Here is a 7,496-nt window from a genome sequence, read left to right as displayed (position 1 = left end):
ATAGAGCTGGTCCACTGTTCCACGGCCAGGACGAAAGCCACACTGCATCTCCTGAATCCGAGGCTCGATTATCCGACGGATCCTCCTCTCCAATACCCCCGAATAGACCTTACCAGGGAGGCTGAGGTGTGTGATACCCCTATAGTTGGAACACACCCTCCGGTCCCCCTTTTTAAAGAGGGGGACCACCACCCCAATCTGCCAGTCCAGAGGCACTGTCCCCGATGTCCACGCGATGCTGCAGAGGCGTGTCAGCCAAGACAGCCCTACAACATCCAGAGCCTTGAGAAACCGACGGACCTCATCCACCCCCGGGGCCTTGCCACCGAGGAGCTTTTTGACCACCTCGGCAACCTCAGCCCCAGAAATGGGAGGCCCCGTCTCCGAGCTCTCCGACTCTGCCTCTTCCGAGCACGTGTTGGTAGGATTGAGGAGTTCCTCGAAGTACTCCCCCCACCGACTCACAACATCCCTAGTTGAGGTCAGCAAAGCCCCGTCCCCACTGTAAACAGTGTTGACTATGAGCCGCTTCCCCCCCCTGAGACGCCGGATGGTGGACCAGAATCTCTTCGAGGCCGTCCGGAAATCGTTCTCCATGGTCTCACCGAAATCCTCCCAGGCCCGAGTTTTTGCCTCAGCAACCGCCAAAGCCGCGGCCCGTCTGGCCTGTCAGTACCTATCAGCTGCTTCCAGGGTCCCACTGGCCAAAAAGGCCCGATAGGACTCCTTCTTCAGCTTGACGGCTTCCCTCACCACTGGTGTCCACCAGCAGGTTCGAGGGTTGCCGCCACGACAGGCACCGACCACCTTACGGCCACAACTCCGATCAGCTGCCTCGGCAATGGAGTCACGGAACATGGCCCATTCGGACTCAATGTCCCCCACCTCCCCCGGGATATGGTTGAAGCTCTGCCGGAGGTGGGAGTTAAAGCTCCTTCTGACGGGGGATTCTGACAAACGCTCCCAGCAGACCCTCACAATACGTTTGGGCCTGCCAGGTCTGATCGGCATCCTCCCCCACCAGCGGAGCCAACTCACCACCAGGTGGTGATCAGTTGACAGCTCCGCCCCTCTCTTCACCCGAGTGTCCAGGACATACGGCCGCAAGTCCGATGATACAACCACAAAGTCGATCATCGAACTGCGGCCAAGGGTGTCCTGGTGCCAAGTGCACATATGGACACCCTTATGTCTGAACATGGTGTTCGTTATGGACAGTCCATGACCAGCAAAGAAGTCCAACAACATAACACCACTCTGGTTCAGATCGGGGGGGCCGTTCCTCTCAATCACACCCCTCCAGGTCTTACTGTCATTGCCCACGTGAGCATTGAAGTCCCCCAGCAGAACGAGGGAGTCTCCGGTAGGAGCATTCTCCAGTGCCTCCCCCAGAGACTCCAAAAAGGGTGGGTACTCTGAACTGCTGTTTGGCGCATAGGCACAAACAACAGTCAGGACTCGTCCCCCCACCCGAAGGCGGAGAGAGGCTACCCTCTCGTTCACTGGGGTAAACCCCAATGTACTGGCACACAGCCGGTGGGCAATAAGTATGCCCACACCTGCTCTGCGCCTCTCACCACGGGCAACTCCAGAGTGGAAGAGAGTCCAACCCCTCTCAAGAGGACTGGTTCCAGAGCCCAAGCCGTGCGTCGAGGTGAGTCCGACTATATCTAGCCGGAACCGCTCAGCCTCGCGCACCAGCTCCGGCTCCTTCCCCAACAGAGAGGTGACATTCTAAAATAATTTCCTTTCTCAATTCAGAAATTTGTGTGTGTAAGTCACAACACCCGTGACACCAAAACGGCTTTCTTTTCTCTCTTTTCTCTACACTCTACACTGTGAGCACACACACCAAATCAGAAAGGCTTTTTTCTCTCTTTTCTACATTATGGACTGTGGGGACACAAAACCGCTCTCTCTTTTTTTTTTTGATTGTGTGCCAGGGCGTTGTCTCACGTATTAGATTATGCTTAAGATACGAATGGGTTTATCAGTCACATCAGAATCCATACATACTGATCCTCCCGTAATAAAATGGTCGGATCTTATCAAACACACTTTGTTTCTTGTGACAATCAAGTCAGCGAAACAGCGTATACACGTCAAGACCCTGAATCAAGTTTGCCATAAGAACTCATAAGTTTGGCAGTATTGCTCTGCCGTCAGCAATCTTATACCCATTTTATTTTCATGAGACATGTGCAGGCACCTGTTCATCTACTGTTCTATCACTATGAATTAGTTTATCTATTATCAATAAGGATACTTCTACAACTACTATCAAAGTATGTCCGGACTTCTTATGTTGTCAGTTGCTATATATGAATAAGTGGGTAGCTACTGACAAGCATTAAGCATGTCACACAGCCCAAACATATAACATTTCAGGACACACCACACAGTTAACAACCACAGTGAAGCGTGTCAAAGCCCAAACATGTAACATTCAACAGGACACTTACACAACACATTCAAATCAAACAGTCAGACAACATACAAGAACATATACCCCAGCCGGCATTGCTCCCTGCCTATTTTCCTACAGCTCACTATGTGTGTGCACACCTTTATTCACAAAGTCTTCAACTTATACTCTTTTACCGAAGCTGCTACAGCTCGATTGGCCGAATACCCTTAGATCCTATTTCGGTGAATTTGACATCTGCCTTACATGTAACAGATTAGCGGTTTAGCAGTTTTAATTTAGTTTGAGTGAAGGAATTCATTTTATAGCAAAATCCGAAATCGTGAAGAACTCATGAAAGTAAGCTTATTCTCGGATTCCTGAAACTTTAGATTTGCTCTTTCTTTTACTGCAAAGTACAACGATGTTTTTTTTTTTGACAGTTTTAACATAGTTTGAGTGAAGGAATTCATTTTATAGATAAAATCCCAAGAGTCTGCTGAAAAAAGAGAGTGAATGCGAAGTAGACTTTAACACGGCTCTGGGAGCGAGCAGAGTGTGGGCTAAGCGGGAGAATTACTTGAAAGAAACGCGACACCGAATGAGCGGTCAGAACAAAGCCTCAATACGGTGTTCCCGTGGTGTTTTTGTTGCTGCCTTGTCTTTTGCACAGAGTAAAAGACAAGGCAGCCATCGAATAGGGCCCGATTGTTCCTACTTGGTCAGCCGAGGAGCAAGGGGGGGGAGAAAGCGTCTCAATCAAGCAAAGCTCACCATGGGGAAGGTGGCTATGCCAACTAGCCTGATGCCCTGCTCCCGCAGTGACGGATAATCATACTCTGGTTTCTCTTCATAACGTACAACTCTTTCATCTTTTATTAAAGACTTCCGTGGAGAGCAGCACTAATGAGTTGTTTCTATTTTTGGCAGACTTTACCTTTGCGGGTGAAGCCCTTTCTGTCTGTGCAAAAAAAATCTTGTTACTGTGCAGAGTGACTTCTCTGAGTAGAGTCGCCTTACCTGTTGCGACTGTGCCGATGTTTGAAGCTGGAGTGCAAAGGTGTTGCTTGAATGGTGCTTGCTGGAGCGTGCGGGAGTGCAAAGTTATACCATTTAAAAGGGCTGAAGAGTGCTCATTGCAGCGGGTGGGCCATAGTAAAAAGCGGTTGAGAAAAGGTGCGAATGTCAAACCATACATGATCAAAATAGGGAGCGGAGGTGTTTGGCCGCGACAAGGTGTGAATGTCCACCCATAATTAATGAAAAGCGGGCAACGAGTAGGTTCGAATGCCCAACCATACATCATCAAAAACAAGAGTGGATGTGTTCGGCTACAAGAAGGTTTGAATGTCTGACCATAGTTTGTAAAAAGCGGGTAAGAAAAGGTTCGAATGCCCGAACATACACCATCAAAGGAGGGAGCGGAGGTGTTCCGCTGTAAGAAGGTGTGAATGTCCGACCATAGTTGGTAAAAAGCGGGTAAGAAAAGGTTAAAATACCCGACTGTACACAATCAATAGCGGGAGCGGAGTTATTCGGCTACTAAAAGGTGTGAAAGTCCGACCATGGTTTGTAAAAAGCTGGTAAAAAGAGGTTCGAATGCCCGACAATGTATGATCAAAAGAGGGAGCAGAGGTTTTCGGCTGAAAGGTCTGAATGTCCAACCATAATTTGTAAAAACTGGGGAAGAAAAGGCTCGAAAGCCCGACTATACACCATCAACAGCTGGAGCGGAGGTGTTCAGCTGCAAGAAGGTCTGAATGTCCATCAATAATTGCTAGAAAACATGAAAGAGAATTTTCGAATATCAAACCAAACATGATCATAAGCGGGAGAGGAGGTGTTCAGCTGCAAGAAGGTGTGAATGTCCACCCATAATTACTGAAAAATGGGTAAGAAAAGTTGCGAATGCCCAACCATACATCATCAAAAGCAGGAGTGGATGTGTTCGGCTACAAGAAGGTTTGAATGTCCGACCATAGTTTGTAAAAAGCGGGTAAGAAAAGGTTCGAATGCCCGAACATACACCATCAAAAGAGGGAGCGGAGGTGTTCCGCTGTAAGAAGGTGTGAATGTCCGACCATAGTTGGTAAAAAGCGGATAAAAAAAGGTGAAAATACCCGACTGTACACAATCAATAGTGGGAGCGGAGTTGTTCAGCTACAAGAAGGTGTGAAAGTCCGACCATGGTTTGTAAAAAGCGGGTGAGAAAAGGCTCGTATGCCCGGATATACACCATCAAAAGCGGAAGCGGAGGTGTTCGGTTAAAAGAAGACATGAACGTCCAATCAAAGTTTGTAAAAAGCAGTTAAGAAAAGGTTTGAATATCCAACCAAACATAATCAAAAGCGGGAGCAGAGCTGTTCGACTGCAAGTAGGTGTGAATGTCAGATCATAATTTGCAAAAAGCTGATGAGAAAGGGTGAGAATGCCCGACTATACACAATCAAATGCGGGAGCGGAGTTGTTCGGCTGTGAGTAGGTGTAAATCTCCGACCATAATTGCTGAAAAATGTGTTAGAAAAGGTAAGAATGCCGGTCCATACATCATCAAAAGCGGGAGAGGTGGTGTTCAGCTGCAAGTAGGTGTCAATGTGCGACTAAAGTTTATAACAAGCGTGTAAGACAAGATACTATTGCCAGACCATACATGATCAAAACAGGGAGCGGAGGTGGTTCAGCTGCAAGAAGGTGTGAATGTGCGACTAAAGTTTATAAGAAGCGGGTAAGACAAGGTGCGAATGCCCGACAATGTATGATCAAAAGAGGGAGCGGAGGTTTTCGGCTGCAAGGTCTGAATGTCCAACCATAATTTGTAAAAACCAGGGAAGAAAAGGCTCGAAAGCCCGACTATACACCATCAAAAGCGGGAGCGGAGGTGTTCAGCTGCAAGTAGGTGTGAATGTCAGATCATAATTTGCAAAAAGCTGATGAGAAAGGGTGAGAATCCCCGACTGTACACCATCAAATTTGGGAGCGGAGGTGTTCGGCTGTGAGTAAGTGTGAATGTCCGACCATAATTGCTGAAAAATGTGTTAGAAAAGTAAGAATGCAGAACAATTCATCATCAAAAGCGGGAGAGGTGTTTGGCTGCAAGAACCTGTGAATGTCCAGCCATAATTACTCACAAACGGGTATGAAAAGGTAGTATTGCCAGACCATACATGATCAAAACAGGGAGCGGAGGTGGTTAAGCTGCAAGGTGTGAATGTCTGACTAAAGTTTTTAAAAAGCGGGTAAGACAAGGTGCGAATGCCTGACAATGTATGATCAAAAGAGGGAGCGGAGGTTTTCGGCTGCAATGTCTGAATGTCCAACCATAATTTGTAAAAACCGGGGAAAAAAAGGCTCGAAAGCCCGACTATACACCATCAAAAGCGGGAGCGGAGGTGTTCAGCTGCAAGAAGGTCTGAATGTCCACAAATAATTACTGAAAAATGGTTAAGAAAAGGTGCGAATGCCCAACCATACATCATCAAAAGCAGGAGAGGTGTTTGGCTGCAAGAACCTGTGAATGTCCAGCCATAATTACTCACAAACGGGTAAGACAAGGTAGTATTGCCAGACCATACATGATCAAAACAGGGAGCGGAGGTGGTTCAGCTGCAAGGTGTGAATGTCTGACTATAGTTTGTAAAAAGCGGGTAAGACAAGGTGCGAATGCCCGACAATGTATGATCAAAAGCGGGAGCGGAATTGTTCAGCTGCAAGAAGGTCTGAATGTCCAACCATAATTGCTAGAAAACATGAAAGAAAATTTTCGAAAATCAAACCGCACATGATCATAAGTGGGAGTGGAGGTGTTCAGCTGCAAGAAGGTTTGAATGTCCACCCATAATTCTTGAAAAATGGGTAAAAAAAAGGTGCGAATGCCCAACCATACATCATCATAAGCAGGAGTGGATATGTTCGGCTACAAGAAGGTGTGAACGTCCAACCAAAGTTTTTTAAAAAGCAGTTAAGATAAAGTTCGAATATCCAACCAAACATAATCAAAAGTGGGAGCAGAGCTGCTCGACTTCAAGTAGGTGTGAATGTCAGATCATAATTTGCAAAAAGCTGATGAGAAAGGATGAGAATGCCCGACTATACACCATCAAATGCGGGAGCGGAGTTGTTCGGCTGTGAGTAGGTGTGAATCTCCGACCATAATTGCTGAAAAATGTGTTAGAAAAGGTAAGAATGCCGGTCCATACATCTGGCTGCAAAAAGGTGTGAATGTTCGACTAAAGTTTGTAAAAAGCTGGTAAGACAAGGTGCGAATGCCTGACAATGTATGATCAAAAGCAGGAGCGGAGGTGTTCAGCTGCAAGAAGGTCTAAATGTCCATCAATAATTTTTAGAAAACATGAAAGAAAATTTTCCAAAATCAAACCACACATGATCATAAGTGGGAGAGGAGGTGTTAAGCTGCAAGAAGGTGTGAATGTCCACCTATAATTCCTGAAAAATGGGTAAAAAAAAGGTGCGAATGCCCAACCATACATCATCAAAAGTAGGAGTGGATGTGTTCGGCTACAAGAAGGTGTGAACGTCCAACCAAAGTTTGTAAAAAGTAGTTAAGAAAAGTTTCGAATATCCAACCAAAGTGTTTGACTGCAAGTAGGTGTGAATGTCAGATCATAATTTGCAAAAAGCTGATGAGAAAAGGTGAGAATGCCCGACTATACACCATCAAATGCTGGAGCGGAGTTGTTCGGCTGTGCGTAGTTGTGAGTCTCCAACCATAATTGCTGAAAAATGGGTTAGAAAAGGTAAGAAATCCGGTCCATACATCATCAAAAGCGAGAGAGGTGGTGTTCGGCTGCAAGTAGGTGTGAATGTCCAGCCATACAAGTATGTTGGAGAGGAAGCTGTGAATAGCCGACCATAGTTTGCAAAAAGCGGGTGAGAAAAGGTGCGAATGTCCAGCCATACATGATCAAAACAGGGAGCGGAGGTGTTTGGCTGCGACAAGGTGTGAATGTCCACCCATAATTAATGAAAAGCGGGCAACAAGTAGGTTCGAATGCCCAACCATACATCATCAAAAGCAGGAGTGGATGTGTTCGGCTACAAGAAGGTTTGAATGTCCGAGCATAGATTGTAAAAA

General features: G+C 46.5%; 1 non-coding gene across 1 annotated transcript; it reads left to right on the top strand.

Moving 5' to 3' along the window:
• The first annotated feature begins 3,238 nt into the window (after window positions 1–3,238).
• On the top strand, window positions 3,239–3,352 carry LOC140282441 (U5 spliceosomal RNA). Its single transcript, XR_011909876.1, has one exon. It is a non-coding gene; the product is annotated as a U5 spliceosomal RNA (small nuclear RNA).
• The last annotated feature ends 4,144 nt before the right edge of the window (window positions 3,353–7,496 follow it).

The sequence above is a fragment of the Leuresthes tenuis genome, unplaced genomic scaffold (genome assembly GCF_036924035.1).
Source record: "Leuresthes tenuis unplaced genomic scaffold, fLeuTen1.0.hap1 SCAF_22, whole genome shotgun sequence".
Taxonomy (NCBI): domain Eukaryota; kingdom Metazoa; phylum Chordata; class Actinopteri; order Atheriniformes; family Atherinopsidae; genus Leuresthes; species Leuresthes tenuis.
Note: the sequence above shows the minus strand (reverse complement) of the source record. Positions and strands in the feature narration are given on the sequence as shown.